Raw genomic sequence first — 17,939 nt, forward strand, 5'->3', positions numbered from 1 at the left:
TTACTTACATTTTTCCTTATAAGTGACACACTACAATATGCCCACTCCATTCATCAACAATTATTTTTAAATATCTGTTTGTCAATATTTGTCAATATTGAGCAACAATAAAGAATAATCCAAGATACAAGTAAGGCAACTGTTATAGACTACTGCCACAGTTTTTTTTTTTTTTTTTAATGTGCATGAATGGCCACAGAAGAACTGTCAGCTTTTGGGGGCACTCAGTACCAAGTTGCTCTACAGCATGATTCAAGGGACCTGAGTGCCATGTGTGCCACACAAGCTGTTTGGATCTTCTCATGTGATGCTAGTATTTGGAGATGGTGTAACAAAGCAAGCTGTTACCCATTCCCATTTGTTTTGTTATTCGCCTCCTTAAATGATATTTTTTTTCACTTTCCTATCATTTGTGTTAGTCAGAGCTGTGCCTTACGATAAACCTGTCATTCTATAAATCCGAGTATAAGACCAGCTAAATTACATTAGTCAGCATAATTTCCTAATTAATTTGAACTACTTCAAGTAACTATTTTTGCTAAAGCTCAGTTCAGTTAACTAACAGTAATTATTTCCTATTCCAGTCACATTGTTAATATGTAAACAGACATAACTGCTATGTTATTGATAAGGTTAGAAAAATAACCCAAAGAAATCCTTAAAGTACTGATGTAGCTAATGTCCAAAACATGATAGCAATGTCAATACTTAATTAGTTTCTGGAAATTAACACTTTTATGTATGGTACTGTTTATTTATATCTAAAAACAAGGATGATGTGACTTACCAAACGAAAGCACTGGCAGGTCGATAGACACACAAACAAACACAAACATATACACAAAAAACAAGCTTTCGCAACAAACTGTTGCCTCATCAGGAAAGAGGGAAGAAGAGGGAAAGACGAAAGGATGTGGGTTTTAAGGGAGAGGGTGAGGAGTCATTCCAATCCCGGGAGTGGAAAGACTTACTTTAGGGGGAAAAAAGGACGGGTATACACTCGCACACACACACATATCCATCCATATGTGTGGATGGATATGTGTGTGTGTGCGAGTGTATACCCATCCTTTTTTCCCCCTAAGGTAAGTCTTTCCGCTCCCGGGATTGGAATGACTCCTTACCCTCTCCCTTAAAACCCACATCCTTTCGTCTTTCTCTCTCCTTCCCTCTTTCCTGATGAGGCAACAGTTTGTTGCGAAAGCTTGAATTTTGTGTGTACATTTGTGTTTGTTTGTGTGTCTATCGACTTGCCAGCACTTTCGTTTGGTAAGTCACATCATCCTTGTTTTTAGATATATTTTTCCCACGTGGAATGTTTCCCTCTATTATATTAGTACTGTTTATTTAGCTATTTTTACAGTTTTCATCATCAAGAAGGTTTATTTCAGTCAAAACTCTGATTGTAACATAAAGTTCACAGCAAAACCATTGTTCCTACACCGATCAATCAACAGGAGGTGTAAAATTCTAAATGTGAATTATCAAAATTACATATTTAACTATGTGAACTTTATTAGCGATTTTTGTAAAGCTTTATAAGCACTTGGCCTGAAGCCATTTTATAGTCAGTCTGTTCCAAAATTTCGAGAGTGGAACCCTTATCATTCAGAACCATAATAATGTGATGGAGCAACCATGTATTGTTGTGAATAAGAAGGCGGATAGTGAAATAGAACAGTTAATAATTATTACTGATTAACTTTAATATAAAAGTGCCACATGTATTGTTCATCTTAGCGAGACTGTTGATGGTTGATTAGGTTATACTGCCCAGTGACTATTATCATATAATTAGGAAGTGCAGATATGCATACCTGGCAAATGAGACTTAAGTAGGTAATTGAGACATGGGCTGGCCATAATTAATTCAGTGACAGGAGGTCTGACATTTATGGAATTAAAATATGTGAAACCAAATGTGTGTATGTCAACTACATTATTGGATGTAGATAGTGCTATAATGCTGTACCCACCCATATTTACAACCAATTTTTCATCATGATCGCTCCAACTGAGGAACTACTAGCTGATATCAGACCAGGTACGTCACAATAGGTAGTTGCTCTCTAACACATCCTCACATCTTGACACTCTTCTGAACTTAATGTCCATTAACCCTTCTGGCCTAAATCTCCATTAACATTTCCCCCCCCCCCTGCACATACGCTTTTTCATATATTTATTTATTTACTTATTTTAATTTCCTTCCTACTTCTTAACTGCATTGTTCATTTCTTCTCCTGGTAAACTATTTTTACTTCTCACTCTGTCCTCACCATCTTTGAAATGAAGCTGGCAATGCTTACTAATGTACTATCTCTGACCTCCTAGTCTCTCTGACTTCTCACTCTTCAACTTTTTCTGCCCTTGTCCTCACTATAATTTGCCTCACTATAGTTTGCCTCCTGCAAGTACGTACCTGGCCAGTCATTCTGTCTCATTTTCTTTTTTTTTTTTTTCATTTTCTTGACTGAATTTGCTGTTGGTATAATAAGGTATCCTGTTACTTAGTTTTTGAATACCAGTACCTTGGGATTTTCAGTTTGCTACCTGATCCTCTGGCATATATTATACAGTTCTGTGCCATAATCCACAGTTCCATTCTGAAACTTAGGTATTGTGATTGTGATTTAAACAGTTCATATTTAATCCACTCTTGTTATTAACCAACACCATTAATAAAAGTATTGCCATGTAAGTGTAAGAATCCCTATGTTCCTGAAGAGACTCAGTGAGATGTTCTAGATTAGACTACATTAAATCTGCTTTGCATTCCAAAGATCTCTAGTGAGGAGATGCTTCAGTATCTTTTTAAATAAACAAAAACACGTAAAGTATATTTGCAAGAAAAGATGTACGGTAATGTTGTTTAAACAGGTTCTATGTGAAATAGTCCCCATGGATATGGAATAAGTAAAAAGACTGAAACATATTATCATTTCTGATGTGATATCGAACTTGTCACAGACATGTAAATGTATACAGGATGTTCCAGGATGAATAGTCGGCATTCAAGGATATGGTAGGAATGATAATTCAAGGCAAAAACGTCTAATAAACATGGGCTCTAAAATGCATACCTTAAGAGCTATGACCACTTCTTCATCTTCAATACTGTGAAACAAATCTCTCCCACTGCTTTGCAAACATGCCTCACTCCATTGACCCTGGCTGGTGCTGGCTCATGGACGGCTGCTTCCATCCTGTGAGGAGATGCTCCCGTAGGTACCCTGTGGTGCTGATGACAGCTGGGAGGGTGGCCACAAGCTTCAGTTGGCCACTGTAGCGAAATTAGTGGTGCTTCATTTTGTGCTGTGATGGTGATCCTCTGCAACTCAGCCCCACACGTATTTACTGTGGTGACACATAGTGACTGCTATGTGTGGGATGTGACCTATTGCCATGGTCTCCCCTTGCAACTCAGCCCCACATGTACTTACTGTGGCAGCACGTGCTGATGCTGTGTATGGGACATGACCTGCTGCCCTCTGGCAGGAGGTGGACAGAAGTGTGGCACCAAGTCCCAAAAGGAACATAGTGCTGGTGGCATCTGGCCCAACCCAGTCCCAAACTCATGGCTGCTACTGGTGATTCCCAGTTCTTTCATCATCCAGTGTGGCCCTGACATTGTGGTAGTACTGCCCAACCCCGAAGTGTCTTTGCCTCAAAATTCAGACCTATTTAAAGGACTGTGGCTCATGTTTGCTAAAACTATTACAAGAGTCTTGCACTGATGCGGTGACATTGACCCATTTACTATGATTATTGATGCTGCACAGTGCAGTTTTCCACTGAGTTAAACCAGCTCATCTCACATTCCTGCAGCATACATGTTATTCTGCCCCACATGTTGCCACAATGTGGCTACCACTGCAATATTTCACAGTGGCTTTCTCGAAATTTCTTATTAATTTCACTAAAAACTGGATAGAGACACTACATTACCCCCCTCCATGAAGAAGACTCCTCAGATCTTGTTATGACCTGGTTCTCCATCATAACTACTTCTATGCTTAATCTACAGAATAGTTATATGCTGTTCAACTGGCTAGTCTTAAACCCTACACAATTACTACATTAGTGTATAAAAAGTCCATAAATTTATTTCTTGTCTCTTGCTCATACTGCTTAATCTCATAACATCTCTCAAGGGTCCCTTGCACTGCTCATTAACTCAATTTTTACAAAACATATTTTGCTGCTAGGCCTCTTGCCATGCTTACACACAAACCATTTCTAGCTCCCCGTTCCACACTTAAAAACAAAAATTGAGAGTCACCCTTGCTAATAAATTAGCCTTAACATGTCAACTTTATCAAAACATGGTCTGGCTCCATTAAAATATTATGCCTGGCATTTCATTGGCTGTCCAGTGGTTTTTTAATCCTTTGTCTTGGAACACTTTTGAGAACATCATCCTTGCAGCAACAGTTCTCCTTATGCTTCACAAGATAACACACTCCAAAAATTATCCTTAGTAGAAAATCACATACATCACTACCATTCACAATAATTTGACAAGTAGTCCCACTTACTCCTCCCACTGTACTCCTGCTCAAACAGAACAACTTCTTGGTGCCTGGTGCATTTTACCATGCTAATTACTACCTAATGTATTTTTATATGTTTTAACTGATTTATCTTCTTCAACAGATGCACCTCATGACAGCTCTACACCAGCAACAGCTATCTGCCACTGAAGGTTAACTGTGTGATGTCCAGTCAGAACATTTAATTTCAAGCTCACGTCATACCCTGCACAGACTTCATACTCACTGCATACATCAGGCTTCATCTGTGCTTTAAACAGTTTGGTGTGCATATCAGATGCAAGGCTGTGATCCAATACTTCCATTCACACTATATTTTGGACTTCTGGCATACAGTCTTCAATAGATTCAGCCCTGTTAACTTGATCACTCAATTCACTCATCTCCTTTTTTCTGTTCACTCTGCTTCCGAGGGAATATGTGTCCTTGTACCATTTCTGCCACCAACATTTGCAACATAACTATCAACCAATTCTTGTACATTCCCTGTAGTATCCTAAACAACAACACTGTCTGCAGTTTCATTCTGCAAAATGCAAAAATGACTGGCACATGCTCTTCCCTGTGCATCTGGCCCAGGCCCTCCAGCCTCCACAAGACACCTACTGTTGCCCGATGGAGCAGATACTACTGCCTTTTAATTACTCGTGTTGCCATCCCCACACTTAGTCACTTCATTATACCCCACACTCATTCCTGCTACCTCAGACTCTATAGCTCCACTGGACATCGGGACTGGTACTTTTACATTACTCTCCTTAACTTCAGTAACATCATTATTTTGTGTCCCACATAAATTGAATGGAACATGTATTTCATCACCATCAACAGTTAATTTGAGCTTCCCAGGGCCAACACTTTCAACTACATTAATTGTAGTCTGCTGTTCTGCGGGAATGAGTAACCTGTTCACAAACCTACTCCTCTCTTTCTCAGATTCCTCTTTCTCCCTCCTCTCTGCTTCCCCTCTTTCCATTATTTGCATAATCTACATATTGCTCACCTCCCAACATCTTCAACCAGCCATTCATTGTGTTCTCTCTACAACTTCTCTGTATAATCTGGATATTTGTGACAAGCTATTGCCTTCACCTGAGCATCAAGTGCTTCTAATCTCTTAGACTGTTTTGCACTGTGTGCTCACACCTTATCTACTTCATCTCTTAAAATTCTCAAAATCGTGCAGTTATTGGAAACCCTGTTCCCTGTGGTGCTGACCACAATATGTTTACTTATTGTGAATTATTCTAACATTGCCAAAAAGAAACACTTGAATGTATGACTACCCTAAATGCATAAATAATGAACCATATTCCTTGCTCTGCACAAAACAAACTCAAATTACAAGAACACTTAATCATAACACTATCATACTACACCTTACTACAGCTTAATTACCCTCACCTGAGTGACTGCTCATAATTACTACTAATGTTGAAACAATAACTAACCACAGCTTCACCTCCTGAATCAATACTCTTAGTTACCATCTAATATAGTACTAGACAATGAGCAATGCTTCTTGCTCATGACACCCTTATTGCCCATATCAACGAGGTGAAAGTTAATACTTATATTTATGCCTCCTCAAAAATACCATCATGTCATACACTAAACTTACCAGCAGAACTCAACCCCTGGTAAAAACCCACTGACTTGCCATGATCCTGACCTGTCACAAAATGCACTGATTTGCTATCACCTCGCTGGAGGGAGGGGTGAAAGGCATGGTGACGGGCTCAAAGATCCGCTGCTGACACCACTCTGTTGAATGTGGTTGCACTTGGTAGGGTGAGTGGAGGTAACAATGGGCCAGGAGGCTCAGTGGATACACTATTGACCAAAAGTAAGGCATTTATTCAACTTACTTTCATCACACATTGCATCATTAGCTCTACGAGGCAAACACATTTCACTCCATCAACCTTGGCCTTTATAGGCCACAGTCATGACACCAGCAGTGCTGCATGTTGTGCTGTGATGGCATTCCTATGGGAGGGGGAGAATGGCCTCTCCTTGCGACCCATCCTCAAATCAGTTTACACAGCTGCCAAAGGTGGCTGGTGTGCATGGGATACGACCTGCTGATCTCCAGCAGGAGTCAGATCGTCACTGGCTCAGGCAGCAGGTCAGCAGTGTTGTGGCACAGAGTCCCTCAAGGAACTCAGTGTTGGCAGTGGCTGGTCCAACTTGGTCTTGAACCCATGGCTGCTGCTGGTGATGCCTAGTCATTTCTCCATCCACCATAGCCCAGGTGCCATGGTGGTACTGCTGGATTCCAAAGTGCCTCTGCCTCAAAATTCAGACCTATTTATATTGCTCTGGTGCGTATTTGTTACACTAAAACCTGGCACCCAGTCACATAGCGCATAACTTGTCTTGTCCTGATGTGGTGACATTGACCTATTTGCTACGCGTATTACCTCCACACAATGAATTTTTCCTCTGCCTATGGCTAGCTCATCTCACAGTCCTTAGGTGTAAATGTTATTCTGACCTGTATGTTGTCACACTGTGACCAGCAACCCACGGCTCTATTGCAGTACATCATGGTGGTTATCTCACCACTTCTTATTAATGTCACTAAAAACTGTGTGGCAACACTACAGAGTAGGGGCACTCTGCTGCAGTCACTTTTATTTGGAGTGCCACTATTAAGAAATTTGTACATAATTCAATTTGCTTATGACATACAAATGTCATCTGTTTGCAGGCAGCACTGTCTTGGACTGTTGGAAAATTTCGTGTCATTTACAGCATCAAAAGAATTCATACACTTTTCCATATGTATGTACTGTACCTATATTCATTGGCTTTTAGGTATTGGTCATTTATGCATTTTTGGATGAGGTTTCAAGCTAGTGAAGTGAAGCATCATAGAATTTTAGTGTTTGTCACCTTGATCTCATTTTTTTATTTTCAATTAGTTATACTGCTTTTAAGCTTCTTCTGTCGTAGATTGTTCTAATTTTCCTGACTGGTTTCTTATCACATTGTTATTCCACAAAATATTCGCCTGTCTGTATGAACTTCTACAGATTTTTTGTGGGATTTAGGACAATCAGTAAATTCTTGGGGAAGGATGTATCTTTCACAACAGTAGTGCAGAATATTGTTTCTCTCACTGGAAACTTTAAGGATATTTGTTATCCCTCTTAGTTGTTCTTAATATCTAACTTTCGTGCTTCAAGAGGATATAATACACTAAAATAGTAAAGGAAGATGTTTAGAAAATTTTTGTTAATAATTTCAACATATTTCTCAATAAAAATATTTTTTCCCAATTTTCCCTAGATGGCATGAAGTTAAGGACTCTAATAATGACTTTTTCAGGAAACTTGGTTGCAACTTTTTGCTTGCTTATGTGAAGTAAATTGTACCTCATTGTCATTACATTCTTATTGTGAAAGTGTAGTTTGCATCTGAGACGAGTATTTGATAAATGACAGAATTTGTATCTCCTTTTGATCTTGTTACACAATGCATTTTGGGGGTCAGATGAATGTTTTTGTCACAGCTTTCCTAGCATAGCTGCTGCTGCTTTTTTTTTTCTTCTTTTAAATAATTTCTCACAAACCATTATCATATTTAATGAACTGAGTCTGTGAATATCTAGTTGTGCTATTAGTTTCTTTATTTCAGAATGAGTGATAAAACCATTTGAAACAAGCATCTACATCTACCTCTACATGAGTACTCTGCAAATCACATTTAAGTGCCTGGCAGAGGGTTCATCGAACCACCTTCACAATTCTCTATTATCCCAATCTCTTATAGCGCACGAAAAGAACGAACACCTTTATCTTTACATACGAGCTCTGATTTCCCTTATTTTATCATGGTGATCATTTCAGTGTCAACAAAATATTTTTGCATTCGGAGGAGAAAGTTGATGATTGGAATTTTGTGAGAAGATTCTGTCAAACAAAAAATACCTTTCTTTCAATGATGTCCAGCCCAAATCCTGCATCATTTAAGTGACACTCTATCCCATATTTCTTGATAATACAAAATGTGCTGCACTTCTTTGTACTTTTTCAATGTACTCCATCAGTCCTATCTGGTAAGGATCCCACACTGCACAACAGTAATCTAAAAGAGGCAGACAAGCATAGTGTAGGCGGTCTCTTAGTAGATCTATTAAATTTTCTAAGTATCCTGCCACTAAAAGGCTGTCTTTGGTTAGCCTTCCCCACGACATTTTCTACATGTTCCTTCCAATTTAAGTTGTTCGTAATTGTAAGTCCTAGGTATTTAGTTGAATTTACAGCCTTTAGATTTGACTGATTTGTCATGTAACTGAAGTTTAATGAATTCCTTTTAGCACTCATGTGGATGACCTCACACTTTTCGTTATTTAGGGTCAACTGCCAATTTTCGCACCATTCAGATATAGCACAGCTGCTATGTGTGAGTCTCTGGAGAAGAAGGGTCCAATTTATGGTGAAGTTTTTGTGCACTTCTGCCTTTGCAGACAGCCGATATAAAGCACTGATCAGATATATAGTACCCAGCATTGCACAAGGAAATGGAATTTCATCACACACACACACACACACACACACACACACACACAGATCTTGTCAGCACACAACCAGTGTATTGGGGGAGCTTGCTTCCTTGGCTCTCTGGATCCCTTTCAGTTACCCATCACAAAAACCTAAACACATAGTAGTATTTCGTTCTGGTTGCTGCCAGCCTAAGATCTTGGAGAATATTATATGCAGTAGCACAATATTAGACATTTTTATGAAGTTCTGATATACTGATGGAAGATAGGACTAGCAACTTCAGTTACCAAAATCTTTATCTCCCTTCAATACCCATCAAAATTGTGATAATGATCATTTCTTTGTAGTGGTTAGTTTCAATCAATCATGTCCATTTTCAAACCATGGCCTACAAAAGATTTTATGATGTTAACAAAGGCAAAATTACAATGTACCCCTACGATATTACATACAAGCTGACCATTACAAAAACCATCACAAAAATTTTACATCTCTACAGCACATGAAATGTGAATTCTTTCCAATTGAATGCAGCACTCTAGTTGCCTTGTATGCTTGGAAGAGGTTGCTAGCAATAATATGCAACAGTCTCACACACAACTGAAACATCACATTCACTTTTAGTCAGCTGTAACAAACTGTTATTACAACTGTTATGATTAATTACTATCACTTACACTTTATCTACATACACAATTGTGGCACATCACACATGATAGCAGTGCCACAAAACAACATGCCCAAAAATAAATATCTGTTAGTTATGACTGTCATAATAAGTTACAACTGAAAAATTTATCTACAATGAGGTACTATCTGAAAGAAGATGCATAAATATTCAGTCAGATTTTGATAAGATTTCAAAGTGGTGCAAAGATTGGCAACCTGTTCTCAATGTTCAGAAATGTAAAGTTTTGCACTTCCTGAAATGAAAAAACAGAGTATCCTATAACTATAATATCAATGAGTCACTGCTGGAATCAGCTGACTCATACAAATATTTGGGCGTAGCACTTTGTAGGGACATGAAATGCAGTGATCACATAGACTCAGTCGTGGGTCAAGCAGGTGGCAAAATTCAGTTTATTGATAGAATACTGGGGAACTGCAATCACTCTACAAAGGAGATTGCTTACAAATCACTTGTGCGACAAGTTCTAGAATACTGCACAAGTGTGTGAGCCCCATACGAAACAGTACTAACAGGGGATATTGGACATATACAAAGAAGGATAGCATGAATGATCACAAGATTGTTTAATCCATGGGAGAATGTCACAGCAGTAATGAAGGTACTGAACTGGAAGACTCCTGATGACAAATGTAAACTATCCTGTGAAAGTCTATTAATGAAGTTTCAAGAACCAACTTTAAATGATGACTCTAGGAATACACTACAATTCCTATGTATGGTTCACATAGGGATTGTGAGGATAATAATTACTGCACACACAGACACACTCAGGCAATAATTCCTCCAGCACTCCACATGTGAATGGAACAGGAAGAAACCCTAACAACTGGTACAATGTGACATACCCTCTGCCATGCACCTCACGTGGTTTTCAAGGCACAAATTTATTACATCCCAACATACTGATAGAGGGTAGGAACAGCAACTTGGGTCATTAAAATGTTGATTTTCCTTCAATATCTCTCACAGCTGCAATAATAGTCATTCCTTTGCAGTGACTTGTTTCAAACAATCACTTCCATTTTATCCTGTCCATTTTCAAACCATGGCCTACAAAATATTTTATGATGTTAATAAATGCACAATAACAAATGTAGCCACATGATATTACGTACAACCTGAACACTACTCAAAGAATTAAAAAGATCTTATGTCTGTGCAATATGTGTTTTTACAAACCTTAGACATTAAGTGTAATCATGCACATGCACATAACCAAATATCCATTAATTCCCACCACTAAGCATTACACTGATACTACATGGCAAACATTGTATGAGAATACAACATAAATTTCTTTGAGTCAAATACAGCAAACTGAAGTGCTGTGCCATCCTAGTCACCTCATAATGTTGAAATACGTTACTAGCAGTGATATGCAACTGCCTCACACATAACTAAAACATCAGATGCAGGTTTAGTTAGTTGTAGCAAACCTTCATTACAGTTGTTACAATTAATTACAATCATTTACTCTGCATTATAATAGAACTAAAGTTGGTAGTCTATTCTTCATTTTTACATTAGATTAATACTTTTTTCCTTATCATAACTGGTAGTCATGGTCATCTATCTACCAGTGCATGAATGAAATGTGCTGCAGGCAGGACATTTCCAAACATCACAGGTTTCACTAATTGGATGGTAAATATGAGGAATTTGTCTGTTCAGGTGATAAATGGTTTTTAGAAAGTTTTAACATTTTATGATGTGAGCTGAATATAGCACATGATAAGAGTTAAAGATAGTAATTTAATGTACAAATAATGTAGGGACTACCATTCATGATAAGGAAAAAGGTAGTAATCTAATATATAAATAATGAGTGGACTACTGGTCAGCCAACCAATTGCCACACATATGAAACGTGCCGTAAGTAAGATGTTGGAAGTGCCAGGTACTTAGGTAACTACGCAGGAAATGAATTGTGCTTGAAGGGCATAGAATACACGTTAAAACAGGGCATATAATAGAATGCCTGTCATTACCAATGTCAGCTTGATTGTTATAATAAATATTTCTTGATGTATGAAAAACTACACAGCACCAAAGCATAATTATAGCCACTTGGTATAAGTATGAATCACTGGTCTTCAAATCAGTTAATATGTGGAAATAATGGGCCATGGGCAGGATATAGAGGTCTGTCAGTTTTAACAGTTAGTGCTTGATGATTACTTTAATAAAAACTATGAAGAAAAAATTACAAAGAAAAAAATTTTAATTTTCAACTTGTTACATCAGTCATGACTGCCAGTTGCATAGTTCTGGGCATGCCTTGTTATGGTTCCATTTTATTTCTATTATAAAGTACATAATCTCATGGCTGCATGTGTTTAAGAAATGCAAACGAAGGAAATGAAGGTTGATACTGTTAAGAATGGTTTGTTATTGCTGACTAAAAGTGCATGTCATGTTCCAATTGCATGTGAGGCTGTCAGATATCACTGTTAGTGAGCTCTACTGAGGTCATGATGTGACTGGATTAGCACAGCACTTCAGCACTGTGTTCAAGTGGAAAGAATTAACACTGTATGTTCATACAAGGTTTATCAGTACGGCATCAGTATAGAGATGGGGATTAGTCATCATGATGCCATCATAGTGACTATGGATATGAAAGGTAATAAATCAGTCAAGATGGCTAGGAGAGCATTTCTGCTAGAAAGAGCAGATAAAGTAGTTGTTAGCATCTCACTTAGACAATGAACTGCAATCATTTAGATCCAGAATGATGACCATAGAGGAATTATAGGCAAACTTTAAGCAGATTGTAAATTATGCTCTGGACAAGTATGTGCCCAGTAAGTAGATAAAGGGGACTTGTATGTGAATAACTGTCAAAAAGTCGATTTTTTAATTTTTGTCTTAAAAAATTCTCTGTAGTTTCCTGAATGAGAAAAAGTTTACTTCCAGGAAAATGGACCACAGAAAGTACCAAAATTAGAGAAATTTAAAAGTAGCTGCACGCACCATGACATCCCCACGGCACACAGTCTTCTCTGTCAAAAATAAAGTTTTGCTCTCATTCATTTCGTTTTCATGACTTTTTAGTCACTTAAATTGACTAAGCTGCAAAAGCTTCACAGTTGCTTATCTTTTGTTTATACAGAGAGTTTGGTCATTGTTTGCTGTTGTTTTGGTGAAAATATTTTGTTTACAGTGAGGTTATTGTGCGCATGAGTTTCTTATTGTCTGCATGAGTTTTTATTCCACTTGAAAGCAATAGGAACAATTAAGAAGTTCAGTGTTAAACAATGTAAATTTTATGGAAATTAGTTCACCAAATGGATTAACTCTGCTAATACTGAAATATAACTTGATACATACAACACTCAAATCAGCTTCAGCTACTCCAAGTGCCTCGAAGCTAAAACAGAAATATTTGGACAATGGTCTTGACAGTATTAATGCTGATAATATAGAGATGCCAGCTATTGATTCAGGTTGTGTTATTGTTGAACTCTCTGCTCTATCTGAACTAATAAATAAAGCTTTGCAGTGTAAGGAATGTGGCAAAAGTGGTGTGAAGGAAGTTGAGGAGATACATGCTAGAAGATGTGCATAAAAATTAAGATTTGTTTGCAGTTTTTGTGATTTAAGTGAATGTGGTTATACTTGTGGTGTAACTAAACAGAGAGTGTATAACAAATATTAAACTTGCTTATGCTATGAGGAGTATAGGCAAAGGGTACAGAAGTGCACAAATTTTCTGCACTCTTCTAGGCTTACCTCCCCATACAAGGTTTGACAGGTACAATAAAATTATTCTACAAACTTCAGGAGAATTAAAAAATGATAGTAGAAAAATGCTATTCAGAAAAGTGTACACATGAATGGCAGCAATAAATGTGTCTGCAGCCCTGGATGCATCCTGTCAACAAAGAGGCCATATTTCCCTAAACAGTACAGTGACAGCTACCTCCTTGTACAATGGTAAAGTCATTGATGGGGAATGTATTACGAAGTATTGTCATGGCAGTACTAGTGGAACTGAAAATCATAAATGTTTCATTAATTTTAGTGGGTATAATGGAGGGATGGAATCTGAAGGTGTTGTGAAGATATTTCACAGGTCAATGTAGAAATATGGTGTGATGTATACCCTAGGAGATGGAGACCCAAAAGGGTACCAAAAAGTTTGTGAATCCAAACCTTATGCTGACACAAAAATTGAAAAAGTTGAATGTGTTGGACATTTTCAGAAAAGATTTTAGATGCAAGACTGAGGAACTTCAAGAGGAATTTGAAGAGAAAGAAATTAGCTGCTAGTATTTTATGGACAAGCCATACGAAAAAATAAAAATGACCATGAGGGAATGAAAAAGGCAGTATGGGCAACCTTCTTTCATAAATCCTCCACAGATGACAACCCATGTGATGCACTCTGCCCACCTGGCAGTGATTCATGGTGTGGCTACCAGAGGGCTGTTACTCAATAGGAGACTTACAACCATAAATATTCTTTGCCATTTGCTATAATGGATGTTATAAAACCTATATATAGGGATCTCAGTGACACATTAGAGAAATGTTTACATGGTAGGACTCAAAATCCAAATGAAAGTTTCAGTAGTTGTACATGGTAACAGATACCAAAAACCGTTCTAGTAGGACTAAACACTTTGAAATTAGGTGTGCTAGATGCTGTTTCAGTGATGGTGCAGTGTCAAGGCTTAATGTTGTGGAATTGGTGGAAGTACCTGGTGGACTACTTATGCATAGAGCTGTAATAGCCATCAAGCGAAGGAGACTCTTTAAAGCAGAAAAGTCAGTGCTGAAAGCCACCAAGGAGCCAAGAATAAGAGGTGTGAAAAAGAGAAGGGAGGAAGAACAATACAGGGAACAAGATGAATATGGACCTGGGATGCATTAGTGCCATGCAAGTTTAATAGAAAAAGCAAGTTTAAACTTTAACTTGAATTTCCTGAAAGTTAAATTATTTCATGTTCTGGTACACTTTGGATAAAAACTATTACAGACAGAGAGCTGATTTAAAACGTGCTTACCTAAAAAGTAGATGATGCTTGTGACTTAACTTAGAAAATAAAATGCTTTTTTGAAGAAATATCCTGAATTCATTTCCAAAATTTTTGATAATCATACTCAAAAATGTTTTGTACCACAATTTATGAGAGCACCATATTTTCAATAGTCTGCTTGAAAGATAACAGTGTAAAGAACTTACAGAAAAAAATAAACGTTCTACTTTGTTTGTGTTTTGAGGAATGTGTACCTATGATGTACATAAATAATTAGCATGGTTTATTTCACTTGCAACAAAAATATACAATTAAAAAAGAGTGAGAGCTAAAGGTGTGGTTCATACATGAAAGATGGTAAGCATTATATGGACTTTCAGTTCTTTGGGTTACATAGTTTAGAAATCTGACAAATTTTTCATGGCTTCTTCTGGTATTCACATACCAGTCCCCTTAAGGACAGAAAAGAGCCATCATGGTTCAATAGTGAAATGCAGAAAATGTTGAAGAAGCAAAGGCTGCTGCATTCTTGGTTCAAAACAGGACATGAAAATGACGGCAGGCAAAGATCAGTAGCGACTCATGCATCTGCGAAATGATCTATGCCTGAAGCACTGAATAGCTGCCTTGGCTAAAGATCTGATGGAAAACCCAAAAAAATTGATCCTGTGTAAAATCTCTAAGTGGGTCTAAGGCTTCTGTCCAGTCGCTCATTGACCAGTCTGGTTTGACAGCAGAAGATAGTAAAAGGAAGACCGAAGTTTTAAATTCCACCTTTAAGAAATCATTCTTGCAGGAGAATTGTACAAATGTACTATTACTTGGCTCTCACACAGAGTTCCATATGAATGACCTAGTAATAAGCATCTCTGGCATAGAGAAACAAATAAGTCACCAGGTCCAAATGGAATCCCAATTCTGTTTTACACAGAGTCTTCTGCATCATTGGCCCCTTACTTAGTTACTCAACCAGTGCAAAGTACCAAGTGAATGGAAAAAAAAATACAGGTGACTCCTGCATTTAAGATGGGTAAAAGAATGGACCCACAAAATTACAGACCAATATCCTCAACATCAGTTTGCTGTAGAATTCTGGAGCATATTCTAAGTTTGAATATAATAAATTTCCTAGAGAGCAATAAGCTCATGTCCAGGAATCAGCATAGCTTTAGAAAGCAACACTCATGCAAAACCTAGCTTGCTCTTTTCTCATATGATATGCTGCAAAGTATAGATGAAGGGCAACAGGCAGCTTCCATATTTCTAGATTTCTGAAAAACATTCGACTCAGTACCCCACTGCAGACTGTTAACGAAGATACATGCACATGGAATAGGCTCCCAGATATGAGACTGGCTCAAAAACTTCTTAAGGAATAGAACCAAGTCCTAGCCAGTGAGTGTTCATGAGGTGTTCCTGGGGTAACACCAGGAGTGCACCGGAGAAGTGTGAGACAGCCACTGCTATTTTCCTAATTTCTACATACATAAATGACCTGGCAGACAGCAGGGTATGCAACAGTCTGCAGATGTTTGCTGATGATGTTGTAGTGTACAAGAAGAAGGTGTCAAAGGTAAGTGACTGCAGGTTGACACAAGATGACCCAGACAAAATTTCTAGTTGGTAATGATGAATGGCAGCTGGTTTTTTAAAAAAAAAAAAAAAAAAAAAAAAAAAAAAAAAAAAAAAAAAAAACAGGGGGGGGGGGGGGGGGAGGTAAGTTAATTTGATTTGGATGAGTAGGAATACAAACAAACCTGTGTTATGTTCAGTTAATATTAGTAGTGTCCTGATTGACACAGTCGCATTGTTTATGTTCAGTTACAATATTAGTAGTGTCCTGATTGACACAGTCGCATTGTTTAAATATCTGGTAGGGATGGCGAACGGTGGACTTCGGTTTATTGGAAGAATTTTAGGAAAGCGTGGTTTGTCTGCAAAGGAGATTGCATATAGGATGCTAGTGAGACCTATTCTTGAGTACTACTTGATTTTTTGGGATCCGCATCAGGTGAGATTGAAAGAAGATATTGAAGCAATTCAGAGGCGAGCTGCTAAATTTGTTACCACTAGGTTTGATCAGCATGCAAATGTTACAGGTTCGCTCTGGGAGCTCAGATGGGAATTCCTGGAGGAAAGAAGAGATTCATTTTGTAGAACACTACTGGAAAGTTTAGAGAACCAGCATTTGAAGTTGACTGTGGAGCAATCCTACTGCCGCCCACATACATTTCATGCAGGGACCATGAAGACAAAACACAAGAAATTAAAGCTTATGTGGAGGCATATAGACAGTCATTTTTTCCTTGCTCTATTTGTGAGTGGAACAGGAAAGTAAATGACTAGTTGTAGTAAGGGGTACGCTCTGCCACATACTTTAAGGTGGCTTGCAGAATATATATGTAGATTTTTTTAGATGTAGATATCTATGTAATGGTTAATGGTGCAGTATAAAGCATATTTGGTTACTCATATGTACATTGGTGGAAACTGTATGTATTGCAAAGGTGTAAAATTTTTGTAATGCTTTATGTAATGATCAGCTTGTATGTACAATCATAGAGATACATTGTAATTTTGCCTTTGTTATCACCATAAAATCTTTTGTAGGCCATGGTTTGAAAATGGACATGATCTTCTGCATCCAGTCCACACAAAAAATGACTTTTGTTGTGACTGTGGCTGAAACTGAAGGAAAATAAAAACAGAAGAATGTTAAATTTTGCTGATTTCTTGAAATTAGTATCATTGTTATATCAAACAGCCTTTGTCCAGAAATGAGCTAATTTTTGATAATGACATGTTATCACATTAGAGGATTTTAAAGTCTATTATGTGCTGAAGCAAAGTCTTTTGCAGTACCACTTGAAAATGACCCAAAGGGCAAAACTGCAACTGTGTAATAAATACCTTCTATGGTCAATAGCAAATATGATTTCCTTTAAAAACTACTCCTACAGTGTTTTCCTGTTCATTGAACAACTCCTCTTCATTGCAAGCATCAGGACAACACAAATGCTGACACAGTTTTGTTGTCTGTGTGTCTCCACATTCAAACAGTGTTGGTTGTTGTGCCTAGATTTGCCACTGCCTGTTTCTAACCTGTTCAACAATCTCCACGTGGTCAGTCTAAATTATATCTAGCTGGTAAGCATTCTGCTGGCTTTACCCCTGCCTGGAGATGACTTATTTTGGCTCC

General features: G+C 37.8%; 1 protein-coding gene across 1 annotated transcript in view; it reads left to right on the forward strand.

Annotated features, from left to right (window-relative positions):
* LOC126422203 (sodium/calcium exchanger 1-like) overlaps nucleotides 1-17,404 on the forward strand; it is a 332,770-nt gene extending 315,366 nt beyond the window's left edge. Inside the window, exon 10 of the mRNA XM_050087242.1 lies at nucleotides 16,840-17,404. The gene's annotated coding sequence lies outside the window, so the exon portion shown is untranslated. The remainder of the gene's footprint in view (nucleotides 1-16,839) is intronic.
* Nucleotides 17,405-17,939: the final 535 nt, after the last annotated feature.

The sequence above is a fragment of the Schistocerca serialis genome, chromosome 1, assembly GCF_023864345.2.
Source record: "Schistocerca serialis cubense isolate TAMUIC-IGC-003099 chromosome 1, iqSchSeri2.2, whole genome shotgun sequence".
Lineage (NCBI taxonomy): Eukaryota > Metazoa > Arthropoda > Insecta > Orthoptera > Acrididae > Schistocerca > Schistocerca serialis.